Source organism: Pelophylax lessonae, assembly GCF_965119305.1.
Source record: "Pelophylax lessonae genome assembly, chromosome: 3".
Classification (NCBI taxonomy): Eukaryota; Metazoa; Chordata; class Amphibia; order Anura; family Ranidae; genus Pelophylax; species Pelophylax lessonae.
In genome coordinates this window covers 681,836,365-681,860,852 of record NC_138770.1, presented here as the reverse complement: position 1 = coordinate 681,860,852, position 24,488 = coordinate 681,836,365, and the positions used below count along the sequence as shown (strand labels likewise).

The 24,488-nt window shown below is 47.3% G+C and overlaps 1 protein-coding gene across 1 annotated transcript in view; it reads left to right on the top strand.

Moving 5' to 3' along the window:
• The window catches only part of LRFN2 (leucine rich repeat and fibronectin type III domain containing 2), an 890,926-nt gene that overhangs the window by 361,220 nt on the left and 505,218 nt on the right, over positions 1–24,488 (top strand). The window contains exon 3 of the mRNA XM_082249300.1: positions 3,716–3,921. The gene's annotated coding sequence lies outside the window, so the exon portion shown is untranslated. The remainder of the gene's footprint in view (positions 1–3,715; positions 3,922–24,488) is intronic.

The following is a 24,488-nucleotide window of genomic DNA, read 5'->3' as shown; positions in this document are numbered from 1 at the left end:
GGCCAATTTGTATTCTGCTACATATTTTTGGTAAAAAAAAATCCCAATAAGGGTATACTGATTGGTTTGCATAAAAGTTATTGCATCTACAAACTAGGAGAAAGATTTATGTAATTTTTATATATTTATTTATTTTACTAGTAATGGCGGCGCTCTGCGTTTTTTTTGCTGGACTGCAACATTGCGGCGGACAGATCAGACTCCTAACTGACATTTTTGACACTTTTGGGGGGACCAGTGACATTACTACAGTAATCAGTGCTAAAAATATGCACTGTTACTGTACTAATGACACTGGCAGGGAAGGGGTTAACACCAGGGGCGATCAAAGGGTTAAATGTGTCCCTGGGGGGTGCTTTCTAACAGTGGGGGAATTGGGCATGCTGCATGAACCCATTAGGCGTGAGAGAGTCCAGGGTGTATATCCAGAACTTTTCATGTTCACATAGTAAGGAGAAGCGTTCTTCTTCAGACAAGTGTTTGGGGATAGCTTCTATGATCCAGACTCGTAGTCCGGCGGTGGATTGATGATGGAATTCAAGAAAATGGCGTGGTGCGCCGTAGGTAGGGTGCGACAAGCACAGTGTACCACACCATTTTCTAACAGATTGCAGGATTGACTGTTTCCCTTTTGCCTTCTGTAGGGTTTCCAGAACATAGGGCTGGGAAAATTATAATGGATAGCTTGATTAATTATTTTGCTTCAGTCAATCCCTGGGGAGGTGTACCCAGTAGGTGGCTGGGGAGAACATAAATAATATGAGGTCTGAAACAGTCTTCATTCTTGTCCAGCTAAAGAAGCTCCACAGTCTCAAGGGCTCTGCACCTCTGAGGCAGTTGTGCTGGAGTTTTCTGTTGTTAATCGAAGTCCCAGATGTAGCAAGGTTGGGGGAGGGAGTGGGGGGTTATTTTTTTATCATCTTTGGAGCTAACTGAGCAGTCTCACCTAAGGATCTAGAGGACTTACTGGAGAGTGTTGGGTGGAAGCCAGAAAGTGTGTAGCTGTCATGTGGCATTGTGAGTATTGACCCCTCCCTGACTGAAGAGTATCCGGTGGAAGCTAGGAACGGAGCAGTTGTCCTGAGGCATATAGATGCCTTGAGGAAACTGGAGGAGTTCAGCTGTCCTGGAGAGATATTGTGAGAATAGACCCGAGCTCAGGATCCAAGTGACCGTGTGCTATTGTGAAGGATAATTGCCAACAGTAGCTTTTTCTAAGACAGTTCTTGGCCATTCCTTTTAATCCTAAGCATAAAAACTGTTCGAAAAAAACCTAGCCTAGTCAAAAGTCCTCCTGTTACTGTTCAGCATGCCTTGCGTATCCCATACCACCCTCACCCCACTGTCATCTCAAGTTCTACAAGCAATAAACCTTAAAAAGACAACCCCTAGATTATTTATTGGAGCCAAAGTGAATGGACTGTTGCTTGTGTGATTGGTGGCACTGTCTGGGAAAGAACTAGTTAAAATCAGCAGCTCCTACGGGGGTAGCGCTACATAACCAACAATAACTAAATATGAAGAATGGAAGATAGAGGTGGTGGCCTCATGATACTAAGGTATTTATCTTTTTATGTACAGACCTGGGGGAAAGAAATGACCAGATTGGAGGTTGAGGGTCAGGTGGTAGGGAGAAGCCACAGGGCTAGGATTTGTAGGGGCTGTTGGATGTTCATTCCAGAAGATCAACAGGGGAAGAAAGTTTTCCCATTCACCCTTCGGTGTTTACTGTCGACACCTGATTTGGATTTTTATGTGATTATCATGGCAGTTTGGTTGGTTGGAATTCTTTGCTGTAAAGAGGGGGGGGGGTTGTTAAAAAGCGGCAGGCCCATTTGGTGGTATGGCACTCCCTTGGGAAGTTGGAAATGGTCATTCTCTAGATGTCCTCAAGCCATTGGGGTGTGGCTGGGGACAAGGGTGGATCAGCCTTAAAACTTTTTTTTTATGTACAGAACTGTAAGAAAGACATTTGTTATATGAATAAAGCCGGCACATGAAAAGGTTTCTTCCAAGTAAAATTCTTTATTCCAACATGGATATGCTATGAGGAAGGCATAAAGCCGAAACGCGTCAACATTTGTCATGCTGTCACCGCTATCCATGTTGGAATAAAGAATTTTGCTTGGAAGAAGACTTTTCGTGTGCCGGCTTTATTCATATAACATTTGGTTTGGACGTTCAGCCTGAGCACCGACACTTAGCTCTTTATCTTCCCACAGTGCAGTGGAGCTAGGGTGAGTTATTGTTTGTAAGAAAGACATTACCTGATTGGAGGTCGAGGGCCAGGAGGTAGATAGGAGCCACAGGGGTAGGATCTGTGGAGGCTGTTGAGTGTTCATTCCAGAAGGTCTATGAAGGAAGAAAGCTGGATGTGCAGCTGCAAAGAAGGTGGGCTTTAACACCTACACACCATATACAGATGTCCATGGAGGGCCAAAGTTTTTACGCTGAAAGCACATTCACTGCATTCTCCAAGAAAAGTGACCAAGCTGTAATAGCTCTCTAGTACAAAGGGTGGGGGGGGGGGCAGGGCTGGGATAAGGGGTGGGCAGGAGGGACAGCTGCCCTTTGCACAATGGGTTATTGCAGGGATGGCAGCACCCTGACTCTAACCCTAAGGTAAGGGGGGCGCAGTTTGGCATATTTGCTCTGGGCACTGGATTACCTTGTCCCGGCACTGGGGGGGCACCCCCTCCGGCTGCCTGTAAAAACAATCAAGTGCTGCTATGATTGTTTGTCCATGACAGGGAATTACCAGCTGAGAAGATATCTGAATGATGCCTGCAGCTGCACCCATCATTCAGATATCTCCACTCAAAGTCTAGGACTTCATATGACGTCGTTGAGCAGGAAGCGGTTAAAGGTCCATGACGTTGTTGAGCAGGAAGCAGTTAAAGGTCCATGATGTCGTTGAGCAGGAAGCAGTTAAAGGTCCATGACGTCGTTGAGCAGGAAGCAGTTAAAGGTCCATGACGTCGTTGAGCAGGAAGTGGTTAAAGGTCCATGACGTCGTTGAGCAGGAAGCGGTTAAAGGTCCATGACGTCGTTGAGCAGGAAGCGGTTAAAAGTCCATGACGTCGTTGAGCAGGAAGCAGTTAAAGGTCCATGACGTAGTTGAGCAGGAAGCAGTTAAAGGTCCATGACGTCGTTGAGCAGGAAGCAGTTAAAGGTCCATGACGTCGTTGAGCAGGAAGCGGTTAAAGGTCCATGACGTACAGTCAAACAACAAATGTCCAAAAATGGCCCGCGATCAGGGATTTTTTTTAACTCTGTTGCAACTAGGATGCTCATTTTAGCAAACACAGTCGCTGAATTAATTTACGCGGCCGTTGCCCCTGGGAGCAGCCTAGTTGTTGATAGCGCCGTCTCGTGAAAAAAGGCTAATTAGCCGAAATATGTTGTAACAGCAAAAATTTGTGAAGTGAATTTGCAACAACAAACTAAACTGTTGCCATTCCTTCATCTCCTCATTACATTTTCATTTGTCGTCCCGGTTTTTCAGTGGGATAAATGGGCTGCATTGTTTCTACATATAGCTGGAGGGATCTCTTTGCTGCAAAACTTTTATTTTTTTATTTGCGTCTTTCAAGGATCGATGGAAGATTATTTTATGTTATCCTAATGTTTTCCTATCCGGTGGGGGGGGGGGGGGTACCGTAATTGTTTTACAGAATAATAGACTGAAGGTTTTTCTTTTTCTTTTTTCTTTCAGATAAAATTACAGAATTGCATTATTTGCAGCCGTATTGATTCACATCAAAGGAAAAGGTCACTTCATTCAATTTTCTCTATTGGAAGTTGATGTATGGTGTCTGCGATGAGGATTTGAGGTTGTGCGAGGGGGAACTCCACTGTGTACAAACAACACCTTTATAGCTAAAGCTTACCGCCGACATCGGATGGCGCTCGGACCTGCAGGTTTGTGTCTCATTAAAAGTCTGTCAACATTCATGTTTGGATCAGATGAGTGTTCATGTATATGTGGGACAACAGGGAGATAAAGGTAATGACTTGTCTCATCATGGGTATATAGAGTAGAGCCCAAGAATGGTCCAGAGTTTAGACTTGTAGGAAAGAGAAGAATTGGGTCAGCACAGGGTCTGGGCCCATGCCCCTTTGGGTCAGCACAGGGCTCAGGCCCAGGCCCTACTGGGTCAACACAGGGTCTGGGCCCATGCCCCTTTGGGTCAGCGCAGGGATCAGGCTCAGGCCCTACTGGGTCAGCACAGGGTCTGGGCCCATGCCATTTAGGTCAGCAATGCCCAGGCCCAAGTCCCATCCCATCAGCACAGTGCCCAGGCCCAGGCTCCACTGGGTAAAAATGGGGCTTGGGCCAAGCAAGAGACTTGCCTTGGAGTTGGAAGTGCAACAAACGCAAGAAGAGGCAGAGGGTGGAGTTTACAGCTGGTGGAGATTATATCAGGTTGAAGGCAGGCCATTGTGACTAGTGCTCAAAGGATGGCTAACATCTGCAGAAAGGAGTCACAGTGACAGCATCTAGCGCTCCTTCTCCACCACACATCCAGAAGGGCACACATGGAGGTGAGCACTGGGGGATGGGGGGACTGTGAAGGCTGCAGGGAACACCTGGATCTACATATGGGCCCCTGGCAAGGACCACTGGGCTGTGTGTATAATGGCAGCTGGGGGGGGGGGGGGCACTGTCATGTAGCCTGTAAAGGGACTCATGATTTCTAATGGTGGCCCTGGTTAGAAAAAGATAATGTGAGCAGTCTGTTGAATAATATTTGCGGAGGTTATGCCAGCACATATCCAGAAGGACACGCATGGAGATGGCCACTGGGAGAACTGTGATGGCTGCAGGATATACCTGGCATTAGCATATGGGCCTTAGGCAAGGACAACTGGGCTCTGTGCACATAGGCAGCCGGGGGGGGGGAGAGGTGGTCTTGTCACGTAGGCTATAAAGGGCCCCATGATTTCCAATGGTTGCCCTGATAAGAAGAAGATAATGTAAGCACTAAGCAACCTGTTGAATATGTTGAGGATTTACAAAGCTCTCCTTACAGAAGAGGGGATGAGCACTGGGGGGGGGGGGGAACCTGTAATGCTTGCATTGATGACTTGGGTCTGTGTATGGGCCCCAGGCAAGGACTGTGGGCATAGGCAGCTTGGTGGCTCTCATGTAGGCTGTAAAGGGCCCCATGATTTCTAATGGTGGCCCTAATGAGAAGAAGACAATGTGAGCAGTCTGTTGAATTTGATTTGTAGAGGTTATTCAACGTTCTCCTTCTCCACCTCACATCCACCACACATCCAGAAGGACACACATAGAGGTGGGCACTGGGGGGAACTGTGATGATCGCAGGGTATACCTGGGCCTGCACATGGTCCCCAAGCAACAACCACTGGGCTTTGTGCACATAAGAAACTGGGGGGGGGGGGGTCTTGTCATTTAGGCTATAAAGGGCCCCATGATTAGAAAAAGATAACGCACGCAGTCCTTTGAATATGTAGAGAGTTTACAAAGTTCTCCTCTGCAAATCCAGAATACACTCATGGAGGTGAGCACTGGGGGAACTGTAATGGTTGCAGGGAATTCCTGTTTATGGGCCTCAGGCAAGCAGTGCTGGGTTGTGTGCACATAGGCAGCATGGCTGTCATGTAGGCTGTAAAGGGCCCCATGATTCCCAAGATAATGCGAGCAGTCTATTGAGTATGACTTGTGGGCGCACAAAGCTCTCCTTCTCCACCACACATGCAGAAGACACACATGGAAGTTACATGGAAGACCTGGGACTGTGTATGGGCCCCAAGCAAGGACTGCTGGACTTTGTGCATGTAGGCAGCTGGGGTGGCTGTCATGTAGGCTGTAAAGGGTCCCATACATTCTAATGGTGGCCCTGATAAGAAGCAGATAATGTGAGCAGTCTGTTGAATGATTTGTAGAGGGTATGCACTGTTCTCCTTCTCTACCACACATCCAGAAGGACACATGAAGGTGGGCACTGGGGGGAACTGTGATGGTCACAGGGTATACCTGGGTCTGCACATGGGCCCAGGCAAGAACCACTAGGCTTTGTGCACATAGGCAGTCGGGGGGGGGGGGGGTCTTGTCATTTAGGCTATAAAGGGCCTCATGATTAAAAGAAGATAACGTACGCCGTCTTTTGAATATGTAGAGGATTTAGAAAGTTCTCCTCTGCTAATCCAGAAGAACACTCATGGAGATGAGTACTGGGGGAACTGTAATGGTTGCAGGGAATTCCTGTTTGTGGAGCTCAGGCAAGCCCTGCTGGGTTGTGTGCACATAGGCAGCATGGCTGTCATGTAGGCTGTAAAGGGCCCCATGATTCCCAAGATAATGCGAGCAGTCTATTGAGTATGACTTGTTGTAGGCGCACAAAGCTCTCCTTCTCCCCCACCTATGCAGAAAGACACCCACATGGCAGTTGCATGGAAGACCTGGGTCAGTGTATGGGCCCCAAGCAAGGACTGCTGAACTTGTGCACATAGGCAGCTGCGGGGGCTGTCATGTAGGCTGTAAAGGGCCCCATGTATTTTAATGGTGGCCCTGATAAGAAGCAGATAATGTGAGCAGTCTGTTGAATGATTTGTAGAGGGTATGCACTGTTCTTCTCTACCACACATCCAGAAGGACACATGAAGGTGGGCACTGGGGGGAACTGTGATGGTCACAGGGTATACCTGGGTCTGCACATGGGCCCAGGCAAGAACCACTAGGCTTTGTGCACATAGGCAATCGGGGGGGGGGGGGTCTTGTCATTTAGGCTATAAAGGGCCCCATGATTAAAAGAAGATAACGTACGCCGTCTTTTGAATACGTAGAGGGTTTAGAAAGTTCTCCTCTGCTAATCCAGAAGAACACTCATGGAGATGAGCACTGGGGGAACTGTAATGGTTGCAGAGAATTCCTGTTTGTGGAGCTCAGGCAAGCCCTGCTGGGTTGTGTGCACATAGGCAGCATGGCTGTCATGTAGGCTGTAAAGGGCCCCATGATTCCCAAGATAATGCGAGCAGTCTATTGAGTATGACTTGTGGGCGCACAAAGCTCTCCTTCTCCACCACACATGCAGAAGACACACATGGAAGTTACATGGAAGACCTGGGACTGTGTATGGGCCCCAAGCAAGGACTGCTGGGCTTTGTGCATGTAGGCAGCTGGGGTGGCTGTCATGTAGGCTGTAAAGGGCCCCATACATTCTAATGGTGGCCCTGATAAGAAGCAGATACTGTGAGCAGTCTGTTGAATGATTTGTAGAGGGTATGCACTGTTCTCCTTCTCCACCACACATCCAGAAGGACACATGAAGGTGGGCACTGGGGGGAACTGTGATGGTCACAGGGTATACCTGGATCCACACATGGGCCCCAGGCAAGAACCACTGGGCTTTGTGCACATAGGCAATCGAGGGGGGTGTCTTGTCATTTAGGCTATAAAGGGCCCCATGATTAAAAGAAGATAACGTCCGCCGGCTTTTGAATATGTAGAGGGTTTAGAAAGTTCCCCTCTGCAAATCCAGAAGGACACTCATGGAGGTGAGCACTGGGGGAACTGTAATGGTTGCAGGGAATTCCTGTTTATGGGCCTCAGGCAAGCACTGCTGGGTTGTGTGCACATAGGCAGCATGGCTGTCATGTAGGCTGTAAAAGGCCCCATGATTCCCAAGATAATGCGAGCAGTCTATTGAGTATGACTTGTTGTGGGCACACACAGCTATCCTTCTCCACCACACATGTAGAAAGACACACATGGCGGTTGCATGGAAGACACGGGTCTGTGTATGGGCCCCAAGAAAGGACTGCTGGGCTTTGTGCACGTAGGCAGCTGGGGTGGCTGTCATGTAGGCTGTAAATGGCCCCATGCATTCTAATGGTGGCCCTGATAAGAAGCAGATAATGTGAGCAGTCTGTTGACTCTGACTTGTAGAGGTTATAAAAGACTTAGACTTCATCCCCACAGAAATTCTGAGTGCAGCACCATTGGAGTGTTTCAGCCTCCCCCTTCCACCGATCGATATTACTTGTTGCCGGGGACTCTGAGCATATTGTTTCTACAACAGACTCCTCGGTAAGAGGACCCCCCGCATTCCTCCAAGTTGCAGCCTTTGTGTCAAGCTGATTTTCAAAGCAGAACATGGGGACTTTTTAAGGACAAAAAGCCGATAAAACTCTATTTTATCACTCTTCAATCCTCTGCCGCAGCCCGGAGTGAGATGAATATTCATGGAAAGTCAATGTGAGCTCTTCCCTTGTACCATGAGCAATAATCAAACAAGAGGCAGATAAGTGTAAAAGTGCATTCAATGTCAAAAAGCAATTTATTGCAAAAAAAAAAATACGCTCGGTCTACACTATCATTTCTCATTATTAAATATACGTATTGGCAAACATGCCTCTGGAGATCTTATTAAAATAATGGACTCCTGTTAACAAGGAAAATGTTTTTCTAGCCATAAGCCATTAAGACGGAGTAGTTATCTGAAGGAGAGATAGGACGGTGTCGGAGAACTGCAAGCGCGGCGATATGCCCGGCTGTTTGTGTGTTCCTGGAGGGGACAAAATATTGCGGATGATTTGGTGAAACGTCTCATTCCGAGCGTGTCATGCCGGTGACAGCGAGGCCTCAGCTGCGGGAGGGGGGGGGGGGAATTAACGGCACAAACCAAATTCTAATGATTCATACTTTAGGATGATGGATTCAAAGCTTTGACCACTTAAAACGGAACACCAGACACAATTATAATAAATATTATTTTTTTTAAAAGGAATGCAATTAATTACCTTTAATTAATACCTTTAATTATTTTTTAGATTGTAAGCTCTAACGAGCAGGGCCTGCTGATTCCTTTTGTACCAAATTGTATTGTAATTGTAATGTCTGCCTTCATTTTGTAAAGCGCTGCTCAAACTGTTGGCGCTATATAAATCATGTGTAATAATATTAAATAATAATAATTACCTAAATCAGTGTTCCCCAACCCCCGGGCCGTGGATGAAATGGTACCGGTCCGCCCAAAGAATATTACATTATTTCCATTTTAGAAAAAACATTTTTTTTTCAGAAAAGGGTGGACCCGGGGGGCAGAGCAGTGTGCCCTGAGCCCACCCATTTGTGTGACCATAGCGAATGAATATTCGCTAGTGTCACATGGATCCTCCTCCTGGCCAATCAGGAAGTGGGTCAGAGACGCGTTTCCTGATTGGCCGAAAGGCGAACCCATGCCATTGGCCAAGGAGGAGGAGGAGGGAAGACTTGAGGAGACGTGGGGAGACTGAGGAGAAGCCGCCGCTGCAAATCAGGTAAGTGCACTGGTCACTGTGCATTGATTGGGGGCATGCTGTGGCACTCTGCATTGATTGGGGGCATGCTGTGGCACTCTGCATTGATTAGGGGGCATGCTGTGGCACTCTGCATTGATTTGGGGCACACTGTGACACTCTTAATTGATTGGGGGCATGCTGTGGCACTCTGCATTGATTGGGGGCATGATGTGGTCACTGTGCATTGATTGGGGGCATGCTGTGGCACTCTGCATTGATTGGGGACATGCTGTGGCACTCTGCATTGATTGGGGGCATGCTGTGGCACTCTGCATTGATTGGGGGCATGCTGTGGTCACTGTGCATTGATTGGGGGCATGCTGTGGCACTCTGCATTGATTGGGGGCATGCTGTGGCACTCTGCATTGATTGGGGGCATGCTGTGGTCACTGTGCATTGATTGGGGGCATGCTGTGGTCACTGTGCATTGATTGGGGGCATGCTGTGGTCACTGTGCATTGATTGGGGGCATGATGTGGCACTCTGCATTGATTGGGGGCATGATGAGGCACTCTGCATTGATTGGGGGCACGCTGTGGTCACTGTGCATTGATTGGGGGCACGCTGTGGTCACTGTGCATTGATTGGGGGCACACTGTGGTCACTCTGCATTGACTGGGGGCACGCTGTGGTCACTGTGCATTGATTGGGGGCAAGCTGTGGTCACTGTGCATTGATTGGGGGCATGCTGTGGTCACTGTGCATTGATTGGAGGCACGCTGTGGTCACTGTGCATTAATCGGGGGCATGCTGTGGTTACTGTGCATTGATTGGGGGCACGCTGTGGCCACTGTGCATTGATTGGGGGCATGCTGTGGCACTCTGCATTGATTGGGGGCACGCTGTGGCACTCTGCATTGATTGGGGACACGCTGTGGTCACTGTGCATTGATGGGGCACGCTGTGGCACTCTGCATTGATGAGGGCACGCTGTGGCACTCTGCATTGACGTCCCCCCCCCCTCAGCAGGCCACGGAAAAATTATCAAACGTTGACCGGTCCGCAGTGATAAAAAGGTTGGGGAGCACTGACCTAAATTAACCACTTCAGCCTTTTACCCCCTTATTGACCAGGCCATTTTTTACAACACAGCACTGCGTTAACCTTCCTAGCGGTATTCCCGAGCGTGGCACGGGGTTAAATTTCAGAGCCAAAAGCGGTAACCCCCAGCCACACTCGGGATACCTCTAGGAAGATCGCTGGATCCTGAAAGCGGGGTTACTTACCTTGTCAACGGGATCCAGCGATGTATCCCGGCAGTGTCTGGTGGCGGTTCTTCCTCCCGATCCTCTGTGTGCCCCAGCTTCTGTCTCCTGCGACGTGACGTTCGCAGGGGGGTGGAACCAGCGGCAAATTCAAATATAAAACACACCAAACGCACTGATACATTGCAAAAAAAATAAAAAATTACATTAGTTTTAGTTTGCCCCCCAGTGCCCTTTATATATGTATGTATATATATATATATATATATATATATATATATATATATATATATATATATATGTGTGTATATATAGAGTATCTATAAATATGTATATATACATACATACTTTAACTTATTTATAGTTTTTTATTATATTATAATTTATGATTTTGTGTTTCAAACTTTATCATACCCGAGATGTTATAAAGAAGAACGCACAGTAAAAATAAATCATATGTAAATAGTTGGTTTGGGCTGCTCATTCTTAAGAATTACATGCAAAATAATGGTACCGCTTTCAGCACCTAAAATCCGAAAGAATCATACCGCCAGGGAGGTTAACTGACAATTGCGCGGTCATGTGACGCCGTACCCAAATAAAATTGATGTCCTTTTTTTCCCACAAACAGAGCTTTCTTTTGGTGGTATTTGATCACACGTGCAATTTTTTTTTTTTTTTGCGCTATAAACAAAAAAAGAGCGACAATTCTAAAAAAAAAAATATATATATCTTTTACATTCTGCTATATAACACTCCCAAAAAAATGAAAATCACATTATTTCATCATTTTAGGCCAATTTGTATTCTGCTACATATTTTTGGTAAACAAATTCCCAATAAGTGTATTTTGATTGGTTTGCGCAAAAGTTATAATTTCTAAAAACTAGGGGAAAGATTTATGTCATTTTTATTTATTTATTTATTTTTTACTAGTAATGGCGGCGATCAGCAATTTTTTAGCGGGACTGCGACATTGTGGCGGACAGATCGGACCTCTAACTGACATTTTTGACACTTTTGTGGGGGGGGGGGGGGGGGTTGACCTATGTTCCTAAATAGGAGGAACACAGGAGCCTTGTGTTGATTGCTGAGAGAGCAACAGTCTGCCCTGTTTACAACAGCAGACCGCCGTTCTCTCTCCACAGGAAGCGATCGCGGGTGCCCGGAGGCAATTGCACCTGCCAGCACATGCGGATCAGCTTCCCCGCCGGCTAATGAGCGCATGCGCCTCAAGATCGCTCCTGCGAAGCGCTGTACAGGTTCAGCGATTCACGGGAACCTGCCAACCTGCCGCCGTATATCTGTGGTGACTGGTCGGCAAGTTACCTGATCTGTGAAATGGTTTTGCACAGAGCAGACCGGATCCTCCTCTTCTCGGGTCCCTTTTCGGTCTCCTGGCCCCTCCCTCTTGTTGAGTGCCCCCACAGCAAACAGCTTGCTATGGGGACACCTTAGCCGAGCTGCAGCGCCGTGTGTTCATTCAGACACGGCACTTAAATGAGCACACAGGCAGGGAGGGGGGAGGTACTGACACAAGCAGACATGCAGGGAGAGGGTGGGCACTGACACAAGCAGACAGGCAGGGAGGAGACTGGCACTGACACAAACAGACAGACAGGGGAGGGGGGGGGTGGACACTGGCATGAGCACACTGACAGAAGCAGACAGGCAGGGAGGGGGTGGGCACTGGCATGAACACACAGGGAGGGAGGGACGTGCTCTGACACAAACACACAGGCAGGGAGGTGAGGGAACTGATACAAGCAGACAGGTAGGGAGGGGTTAGCCACTGACACAAGCACAGAGGCAGGAAGGGAGCGGGCACTGACACAAGCAGACAGGCAGCTAGGGTGGTGGGCACTGACACAAGCAGGCAGACAGGGAGGGGACGGCCACTGACACAAGCACACAGGCAGGGAGGGGGGCACTGACACGAGCAGGCAGGTAGGTAGGGGCAGGCACTGACACAAGCAGACAGGCAGGGAGGGGTGGGCACTGACACAAGCAGACAGGCAGGTAGGAGATGGGCACTGACACAAGCAGACAGGCAGGGAGGGGTGGGCACTGACACAAGCAGACAGGCAGGTAGGAGATGGGCACTGACACAAGCAGACAGGCAGGGAGGGGTGGGCACTGACACAAGCAGACAGGCAGGGAGGGGGGCACTGACACAAGAAGACAGACAGGTAGGGGGCAGGCACTGACATGAGCAGACAGGCAGGTAGGAGGCGGGCACTGACACAAGCAAACAGGCAGGTGGGGGAAGGCACTGACACAAGCAGACAGGCAGGGAGGGGGTGGGCACTGACATGAGCACACAGGCAGAGAGGGGATGGGCACTAACATGAGCACACAGGCAGAGAGGGGATGGGCACTGACACAAGCAGACAGGCAGGGAGGGGGTGAGCACTAACATGAGCACACAGGCAGGGAGGGGGTGGACACTGACATGAGCACACAGGCAGGGAGGGGGTGGACACTGACATGAGCACACAGGCAGGGAGGGGGTGGAAACTGACATGAGCACACAGGCAGGGAGGGGGTGGAAACTGACATGAGCACACAGGCAGGGAGGGGAGGGGGGAAAGGAGGACAGAGAAGGACAGAGTGGAGCTGGGGATGACGGAGGCATGTAAACTGACCACGGTGTCTGGGCTTAGCAGCCATGATACACTGTGGTCAGTTTACAAAGGGGAGGGTATAGCCAGGCAGGATCAGCCAGGTAATTCAGGTGATACGGGGGGGGGGGGGTTAAATTACAAAGTACAAACATTGTGCTGTATAACATGCTTTAAAGAGGCCGGATCTTTTTTATTTTTATTTTGGGGGGTTTAACAAACGCTTTAAAGGCGCTGTCACGTTTCCATTGTCACAATACACAATACATTTTTATGTTTAGTCCCCATTTTCACTAGCGCGACTTGTCAGGTGATTTGGTCGCCTGACAAGTCGTGGTGGGTCGCCTGCCATTGATTAGCACAGGACCCGTTCTAATAGGAGCGACACAAGTCACTCTGACTTAGAAAAAGGGTCCTGTACTACTTTGGGGCGACCTGGAGGCGACCTGCATTGACTTCAATGATATGAAGTCCGTGCATGTCGCGCCGAGGTCATAGAGCACGCTGTGCACCGCGACTTCACAGGTCGCCCCAGCAAGTAGCGTCGCCCCTGTCTGAACGGGGTCTTATGGTTGGCGCCATTTATTTGTTTATAGAGTTTTTAGTTTTATTAGTACAGTGACAGTGCATATTTTTACACTGACCACTGTAAATCTACGGCTCCCCACCAAACGTAATTATAAAACAGGTGTATATCATCTTAACGTGTCAAGAATAATATCCACAAGCAGCGCTAAATCATGGCATTTAGATAGTCATGACTTAAAAGTCCAGATATAAGTTCATAGGGATCAGTGGCAGCCCGTGCATAGGGGGCGCTGGGGCGCCGCCCCCTTAAAAAAAAAGGAAAAAAAAAAAAAAGACAAAAAAGAACAATAAAGTTATAGAAAAAAAAATCGGTTCGCCGGCCTATGTGGTGGCTAAAGGGGGGGTGGGGTTTACGACCCAGAAAGGCGCCGATTGGCTGCCTTCTGGGGGCGTAACCTGGGCGCAGGAAAGAGCGCTTGGCCACCCCCACCTTCATGATATCCTGGCTGTGACCAATCATCATCCAGGACATCCGATCGCTGACGTCGCAATGGGGGCGGTGCCGGTGCGTGCGTCAGTCACTCACTGTCACCGTCGCTCACCTTCCCGCCAGTTCCCGCCGCAGAGAAGAGGAGAGGCCGCTTGCCGGTTCCCGCCGCAGAAGAGGACGAGGGATCGAGGAGGGAAGAAGCATTGGGTTGAAGGGAGCATGCACGCTGGTCTCTGCATTGATTGGGGGACAATGCTGTGGGCACTCTGCAATTATTGGGGTACAATGCTGTGGGCACTCTGCAATCATTGGGGTACAATGCTGTGGGCAATCTGCATTCATTGGGGTACAATGCTGTAGGCACTCTGCATTCATTGGGGTACAATGCTGTGGCACTCTGCAATCATTGGGGTACAATGCTGTGGGCACTCTGCAATCATTGGGGTACAATGCTGTGGGCACTCTGCAATCATTGGGGTACAATGCTGTGGGCACTCTGCATTGATTGGGGTACAATGCTGTGGCACTCTGCATTGATTGGGGGACAATGCTGTGGGCACTCTGCAATCATTGGGGTACAATGCTGTGGCACTCTGCAATCATTGGGGTACAATGCTGTGGGCACTCTGCAATCATTGGGGTACAATGCTGTGGGCACTCTGCAATCATTGGGGTACAATGCTGTGGAAACTCTGCAGTGATTGGGGACAATGCTGTGGGCACTCTGCAGTGATTGGGGACAATGCTGTGGTGCTCTGCAGTGATTGGGGACAATGCTGTGGTGCTCTGCAGTGATTGGGGACAATGCTGTGGCGCTCTGCATTGAAAGGGGCTCACGCGCTGAACTCTGCATTGATGGGGTCATGGAACAGTGTTCATTGCATTGAAGGGGGCACGCACGCTGAACTCTGCATTGTGGGGGCACAGCACAGTGTTTATTGCATTGAAGGGGGCACAGCGCAGTGTTTATTACATTGAAGGGGGCACAGCACAGTTGCATTGAAGGGGGCACGCACGCTGAACTCTGCATTGTGGGGTCACAGCACAGTGTTTATTGCATTGAAGGGGGCACAGCACATTGTTCATTGCATTGAAGGGGGCACAGCACAGTTGCATTGAAGGGGGCATGCACGCTGAACTCTGCATTGTGGGGGCACAGCACAGTGTTCATTGCATTGAAGGGGGCACAGCACAGTGTTTATTGCATTGAAGGGGGCACAGCACAGTGTTCATTGCATTGTGGGGGCACAGCACAGTGTTCATTGCATTGAAGGGGGCACAGCACAGTGTTTATTGCATTGAAGGGGGCACAGCACAGTGTTTATTGCATTGAAGGGGGCACAGCACATTGTTTATTGCATTGAAGGGGGCATAGCACAGTGTTCATTGCATTGAAGGGGGCACGCACAGTGTTTATTGCATTGAAGGGGGCACAGCACAGTGTTTATTGCATTGAAGGGGCATAGCACAGTGTTCATTGCATTGAAGGGGGCACAGCACAATATTCATTGCATTGAAAGGGGCACGCACGCTGATCTCTGCATTAAAGGTGGCACGCACGCTGGTCTCTGCATTGAAAGGGGCCATGTACGCTGGTCTCTGCATTGAAAGGGGGCATATACCATCTCCTGTACCATGACCTGTGACATGCCTATACCATATCTGTGCCATGCCTATACCATCTCCTATACCATCTCCTATGCCATGCCTATACCATCACCTGTGCCATGCCTGTACCATGACTTCAAAGTCACGCAATTTTTTACTGCGTTTTTTGACGCAAAGCAATACCTATTACATTTTTCTTTTTGCGCCCCCCCCCCCCCCCCAAAAATTTTGAGCACCAGCCGCCACTGATAGGGATAGTAGTAGACAGGTTTCTTGTGTAGTCACAAAGGGGTTAATCACCAGTGCTGGAGCCAGAAAGATCCCCACCAAAGGTAATGTTTTTATTTTGCTTTGATCCATGCCCCCTCCCCCCCAGGGTAGTGCCCAGCTTCCCATGCCATTTGTTAGACATTCTCTAAACCAGTGGTCCTCAACTCCGGTCCTCAGGGCCCACTAACAGGCCAGATTTTAAGTATTACCTTGGGGAGATGCAGACTAGAGTACTGCAATCACTGAGCAGCAAATGATATCACCTGGAATGTATTTCAATTATCTTGCAAATCTGGCCTGTTAGTGGGCCCTGTAGGCCAGGGTTCAGGACCACTGCTCTAAACTGACTTTCCAGTGTGGATCGCTCTCCTGCTTTGTAACTCTTGTTTAGTAAATCTCATTGTCACAGAAGGATACAATGTATCAGCGCTGAGTGTTCAGTAGATTGCTAACAGCGAGCGAACGCTGAGGAGGGAACTGACAGCTCCAATTCACACTTGTTCCCCTTCATTTGACAGGTGTAAACCTGTGATATCTGACGATGTAAATAATTAATGTTATCCCATGCATGGGACGATTCCTTATTAGATAGAAAATCAGCAACTGTGAAACCTGCGAGGAGCGGCGAATGAATATGTAAATCTTACGCTATTTGTGTTCCTGGATCTGCAGATGGAATGTTAACTCTTTAAAGGGAAATGTCTGCTTATCACAGCAACACTGACAACACAAAGAAGAATTAGGGTTCAATGAGAAAAAAATTAACTAAATTCACCGCTCGCTGTCTGGCACAAGTTTAATCACTTGCCAACCCCGTACCGCAGATATACTGCAGCAGGCTGGCTCGGCTGCTCGAACTGACGTATAGGTACGTTGGTTCACTGGAGCACTGCAGGGGGTGCGCGGCCGGAGGCGTGCACCCGCCCCCATTAGGAAGCGGGGAAGCGGATCCACGTGACCGGCGGCCGCGACTGCTGCCGGGCACCCGCAATCGCTCCCGGCTGGGAGAGAACGACATTCTGCTATTGTGAACACAGCTGACCATTATTTTCTCTGGAATGATCCTCCTATTTAGGATCACAGATCTCTGTGTGGATTTTGCAGGCCCTTCCCCCATACAGTTAAGAAACACCCCCTAGGCTCAAACTTAACCTTTTGATGACCACTGGGTTAACCCCTTCCCTGCCAGTGTCATTATTACAGTAACAATGCATATTTTTAGCACTGATTACTGTAGTAATGTCACTGGTCCCCCCAAAAAGTCTCAAAAATGTCAGTTAGGGGTCCGATCTATCCGCTGCAATGTCGCAGTCCCATTACTAATAAAAAATAAATAAATAAAAATGACACAAATCTTTCCCTTTGTTTGTAGACGCAATAACTTTTGTGCAAACCAATGAAAATACGCTCATTGGGGTTTTTTTTTTTTTTACCAAAAATATGTAGCAGAATACAATTGGCCTAAAACAATGACAAAAATTTTGATTTTTTTTTAATTGGGAATGTTATATAGCAGACATGTATATATACATGTGTATATATATACAGTGGGTACGGAAAGTATTCAGAACCCCTTAAATTTTTCACTCTTTGTTATATTGCAGCCATTCTTCTTCCTCATGAATGTACACATAGCACCCCATACTGACAGAAAAACACAGAATTGTTGACATTGTTGCAGATTTATTAAAAAAGAAAAACTGAAATATCACATGGTCCTAAGTATTCAGACCCTTTGCTCAGTATTTAGTAGAAGCCCCCTTTTGATCTAATACAGCCAGGAGTCTTTTTGGGAAAGATGCAACAAGTCTTTCACACCTGGATTTGGGGATCCTCTGCCATTCCTCCTTGCAGATCCTCTCCAGTTCTGTCAGGTTGGATGGTAAACGTTGGTGGACAGCCATTTTTAGGTCTCTCCAGAGATGCTCAATTGGGTTTAAGTCAGGGCTCTGGATGGGCCATTCAAGAACAGTCACGGAGTTGTTGTGAAGCCACTCCTTCGTTATTTTAGCTGTGTGCTTAGGGTCATTGTCTTGTTGGAAGGTAAACCTTCGGCCCAGTCTGAGGTCCAGAGCACTCTGGAGAAGGTTTTTGTCCAGGATATCCCTGTACTTGGCCGCATTCATCTTTCCCTCGATTGCAACCAGTCATCCTGTCCCTGCAGCTGAAAAACACCCCCACAGCATGATGCTGCCACCACCATGCTTCACTGTTGGGACTGTATTGGACAGGTGATGAGCAGTGCCTGGTTTTCTCCACACATACCGCTTAGAATTAAGGCCAAAAAGTTCTATTTTGGTCTCAGACCAGAGAATCTTATTTCTCACCATCTTGGAGTCCTTCAGGTGTTTTTTTTAGCAAACTCCATGCGGGCTTTCATGTGTCTTACACTGAGGAGAGGCTTCCGTCGGGCCACTCTGCCATAAAGTCCCGACTGGTGGAGGGCTGCAGTGATGGGTTGACTTTCTACAACTTTCTTCCATCTCCTGACTGCATCTCTGGAGCTCAGCCACAGTGATCTTTGGGTTCTTCTTTACCTCTCTCACCAAGGCTCTTCTCCCCCGATAGCTCAGTTTGGCCGGACGGCCAGCTCTAGGAAGGGTTCTGGTCGTCCCAAACGTCTTCCATTTGAGGATTATGGAGGCCACTGTGCTCTTAGGAACCTTAAGTGCAGCAGAAATCTTTTTGTAACCTTGGCCAGATCTGTGCCTTGCCACAATTCTGTCTCTGAGCTCTTCAGTCAGTTCCTTTGACCTCATGATTCTCATTTGCTCTGACATGCATTGTGATCTGGAAGGTCTTATATAGACAGGTGTGTGGCTTTCCTAATCAAGTCCAATCAGTATAATCAAACACAGCTGAACTCAAATGAAGGTGTAGAACCATCTCAAGGACGATCAGAAGAAATGGAAAGCACCTGAGTTAAATATATGAGTGTCACAGCAAAGGGTCTGAATACTTAGGACCATGTGATATTTCAGTTTTTCTTTTTTAATAAATCTGCAACAATGTCAACAATTCTGTGTTTTTCTGTCAGTATGGGGTGCTATGTGTACATTCATGAGGAAGAAGAATGAACCTAAATGATTTTAGCAAATGGCTGCAATATAACAAAGAGTGAAAAATTTAAGGGGGTCTGAATACTTTCCGTACCCACTGTATATATATATATATGTGTGTGTGTGTGTGTGTATATATATATATATATATATATATATATATATATATATATATATATATATATATGTATATGTGTGTGTGTATATATATATATATATATATATATATATATATATATATATATATATATATATATATATATATATATACAGTATATGCTACATGTATATACATATCTGCTATATAACATTCCCAATAAAAAATCAAATTTTTGTCATCGTTTTAGGCCAATTGTATTCTGTATATAACAGAATGTGGAAAAATATATATATTTTTTTCAGAATTGTCGCTCTTTTTTTGTTTATAGCGCAAATAAAAAATCAAATGAAAATCACACAGGTGATCAAATACCACCAAAAGAAATCTTTATTTGTGGGAGAAAAAGGTCATCAATTTTATTTGGGTACAGCGTCGCACGAGCGCACAATTGTTCATTAAAGTAACGCAGTGCCAAATCGCAAAAAAATGGCCTGGTCATTAAGGGGGCAAACCTTCTGGTGCAGAAGTGGTTAAAACATTTCACACGCATATTAAAATCATCACCTGACAACAAAATCCTTCTTCTTTTATATATTATCGGATATCTCGTCGATAGGCCCGTGTCAATTTATTTATTTATTTTTTCCTTTTTTCTTATTCTTTTTTTTTGCTTTTCCCCATATTATTCATGTTTTTTAATGCTTAATGATTTAAAATACATTTGCAATTCTATTCCAATATTTAAGGCAATTTTATGTCAAGACCTGTAGGTATATCATCAAAAATACTTAAAGCGGAGTTCCATCCAAAAGTTGAACTTTCGCTCATCTGCTTCCTCCCCCCATTCATCGCCACATTTGGCACCTTTCAGGGGGGAGGGGGGAAACAGGTACCTGTTTTTGACAGGTACCCTTCCCCACTTCTGGGAGAAAGCACCGCGGCACTATCCCTTCGAAGTTCCGTCCTCCCTCTCCTTCCCCCGCTCCAGAGTCTTTGCTAAAAAAAAATATGTATAATGTTTGGGGGGTTCTAAGTCATTTTCTAGCAAAATCTACTGTGTGCAGCAGCTCCTCTCGGCCCGCCTAATACTTACCTGAATCTCATCTTTATCCAGTGATGTTGCAGGAGTGTCTCAGCTGCCCAGGACTCCCCTCCTCATTGGCTGAGGCAGCAGCGTGGCATGATTGGCTCCTGCTGCTGTCATTCAAAGTCAGTCAGCCAATCAGGAGAGAGAGGGGGTGGGGCCGAGTCACGGCTCCATGTCTAAATGGACACACGGAGCTGGGACTCAGCTTGGGTGCCCCCATAGCAAGCTGCTTGCTGTGGGGGCACTCGACAGGAGGGAGGGGGCCAAGAGCACAGAAGAGGGACCCGAGAAGAGGAGGGAAACCAACTGCACAGACTTTACAATCACTTTAAGGCTCTTATGAGACCTATTGCATACTTTATGCTGTGAATTGTATTTGGGATTTTTATAATTTTTGTGATGGTAATTTCAATAAAGATATATAATAAAATATATGGGGGGTAAAAATATGCATATGTCATACATACTAGGGGGAGTAGAACTGGGGAATCCATAGTGGAGAAGGATCTGGGGGAATCCATAGCGGAGAAGGATCTGGGGGAATTCATAGCGGAGAAGGATCTGGGGAAATCCATAGCGGAGAAGGATCTGGGGAAATCCATAGCGGAGAAGGATCTGGGGGAATCCATAACAGAGAAGGATCTGGGGAGATCCATAGCGGAGAAGGATCTGGGGAAATCCATAGCGGAGAAGGATCTGGGGGAATCCATAGCAGAGAAGGATCTGGGGAGATCCATAGCGGAGAAGGATCTGGGGAAATCCATAGCGGAGAAGCATCTGGGGGAATCCATAGCAGAGAAGGATCTGCGGGAATCCATAGCGAGGAGGATCTGGGGGAATCCATAGCGGAGAAGGATCTGGGGAATCCATAGCAGAGAAGGATCTGGGGAGATCCATAGCGGAGAAGGATCTGGGGAAATCCATAGCGGAGAAGGCTCTGGGGGAATCCATAGCGGAGAAGGATCTGGGGGAATCCATAGCGGAGAAGGATCTGGGGGAATCCATAGCGGAGAAGGTTCTGGGGAAATCCATAGTGGAGAAGGATCTGGGGAAATCCATAGCGGAGAAGGATCTGGGGGAATCCATAGCAGAGAAGGATCTGCGGGAATCCATAGCGAGGAGGATCTGGGGGAATCCATAGCGGAGAAGGATCTGGGGGAATCCATAGCAGAGAAGGATCTGGGGGAATCCATAGCAGAGAAGGATCTGCGGGAATTCATAGCGAGGAGGATCTGGGGAATCCATAGTGGAGAAGGATCTGGGGGAATCCACAGCGGAGAAGGATCTATGGGAGTCCATAGCGGAGAAGGATCTGGGGAATCCATAGAGGAGAAGGATCTGGGGGAATCCATAGCGGAGAAGGATCTGGGGGAATCCATAGCAGAGAAGGATCTGGGGGAATCCATAGCAGAGAAGGATCTATGGGAATCCATAGCGGAGAAAGATCTGGGGGAATCCATAGAGGAGAAGGATCTGGGGGAATCCATAGCGGAAAAGGATCTGGGGAAATCCATAGCGGAGAAGGATCTGGGGGAATCCATAGCGGAGAAGGATCTGGGGGAATCCATAGAGGATAAGGATCTGGGGGAATCCATAGCGGAGAAGGATCTGGGGGAATCCATAGCGGAGAAGGATCTAGGGGAATCCATAGTGGAGAAGGATCTAGGGGAATCCATAGTGGAGAAGGATCTAGGGGAATCAATAGCGGAGAAGGATCTGGGTGTTCTGGTAGATCCTAAGCTTAATAATAGCATGCAATGCCAAGCTGTGCTTTCCAAAGCAAGGAAAGTCCTTTCTTGTATAAGAGAGGAATGGACTCCAGAGAGAGAGATATCATCTGTACAAATCATTAGTAAGACCTCATCTGGAATATGCAGTTCAGTTTTGGGCTCCAGTTCTCAGAAAGAATATCAGGGAACTGGAGAAAGTGCAGAGAAGGGCAACCAAACTGATAAGAGGCATGGAGGAGCTCAGCTATGAGGAGAGATTAGATGAACTGAATTTATTCTCTCTTGAGAAGAGGAGATTAAGGGGGGATATGATCTCCATGTATAAATACATAAGGGGGGGGGGGTATGATCACCATGTATAAATACATAAGGGGTCCATATAGTGAACTTGGTGTTGAGTTGTTCACATTAAGGTCATCACAGAGGAGAAGGGGGCACTCTTTACATCTAGAGGAAAACAGATTTCGTCTCCAAATACAGAAAGGTTTCTTCACCGTAAGAGTTGTGAAAATGTGGAATAGACTCCCTCCAGAGGTGGTTCTGGCCAGCTCAGTAGATTGCTTTTAAAACAAGTCCTGGATTCTTTCCTAGGTGTACATAATATAACTGGGTACTAATATTTATAGGTAAAGTTGTTCCAGGGAATATCCGATTGCCTCTCGGGGGATCAGGAAGGACATTTTTTCCCCCTGCTGGAGAAAATTGGATCATGCTTTGCTGGGGATTTATATATATAAAAATAAAGATAGATAGATAGATAGATAGATAGATAGATAGATAGATAGATAGATAGATAGATAGATAGATAGATAGATAGATAGATAGATAGATAGATAGATAGATAGATAGATAGATATTAACCACTTGCCGACCGCCGCACGACTATCTACGTCGGTGGTCAGCCCCTCACAGGCAAAGTGACGTAGGGCTACGTCGCTTGCTTGTGAGGGTCTAGGGAGCGAGCGCGCGCCCCCGTAGGCGCGCTCCCGCTCCCGCGTGGTCACGGACCCCCCCCGCGCGTGTGACCGGCGGACCCGATGTCCGCCGGCCACTCTGCGATCGGCGGGGGAGAGGGAGAAAGTCAGGCAGCTTGTGTAAACAAGCCACCTGACATTCTCCTCGGTGTAAAAACACTGATCACACGGATCTACTATGTAGAACCGTTGATCAGTGTCCTTACACCTCAAGCCACAGCCAATCACAGTAGAAAGCACGCCCCTAGGGACACACACAGCCCCTCCCTCTCAAATAAAGTTAACCCCTTCACTACCAGTGTATTTTTACAGTAACAGTGCATATGTATAGCACGAATTACTGCAGTAATGTCACTGGTAACCCCAAAAGTGTCAAAAATGTCAGTCAAGGGTCCGATCTGTCCGCCGCAATGTCGCAGTACCGCAAAAAAAAAACGCAGATCGCCGCCATTACGCGTTAAAAAAAAAAAACAACAAAAATGACAAAAATCTTTCCCTTTGTTAGTAAACGCGATAACTTTTACGCAAACCAATCAAAATACGCTTTTTGCGATTTTTTTTACCAAACATAGGTAGCATAAAACAAATTGGCCGAAAATGTTAAAAAAATTTTGATTTTTACATTTTTTTGGGGGGGAATTTCATATAAAAAAATGTGAAAAATATTGTTATTTTTGCAAAATTTACTCTCTTTTTTTGTTTATAGCGCATGATCAAAAAATCGCACAGGTGATCAAATACCACCAAAAGAAAGCTCTGTTTGTGGGAAAAAATGGACGCCAAATTCATTTAGGTACAGCGTCGCATGACCGCCCAATTGTGCGTTAAAGTCACGCAGTGCCGAATCGCAAAATACCCCCTGGTCAGGAAGGGGGTAAAATCTTCCGGGGCTTAAGTGGCTAAAAAAGCAGCATTTTTTTGCTATATTTTTCTGAAAGCATAGGCTTTGGTGAAATGGCAACAAACTACGATACCTAAAATTGTCCATAGATGATGTTTTAAAAGCTTTGCGGAGTGTCTTACCTTATCCTGGCGATCCAGCGATGAGCTCTCATTGCTGTGACCGCCAGCCGAGATCCCCGCCGCTCGTCTGTCGGTTGGAGGACTTCCTGGTTCCGTTCTCTGCAGCAGCAATGCTGCATGGGAGCGGAACTGGGAGGAAAATTCAAAGTTACACCAAACACAAACACATAAAAAGGAGGTGATACAGTGTAATCTGAGAGGATTACACTGTATCACTTTGGTAAAAGTCACAGTGCCCTCTCAGTGCCCCTTGCCATTGTCATTTGTGTGAAATAAAATAATTTGAAAATGGCATCAAAAAAGCGCTGTCAAGCATATGCGCTTTTGGATGAGATGAGCGACAGCGACACGGAGCTCCTCGCAGAACAGAGCGACAGTGAGTCGTGCGGAGATCTGTCATCTGACTCTGACACCGACACTGATCGAGAAAGTGACGCCGATGATCCTGCACCTGACCTAAGTGATGTGCGCACTTGGTGCCCTT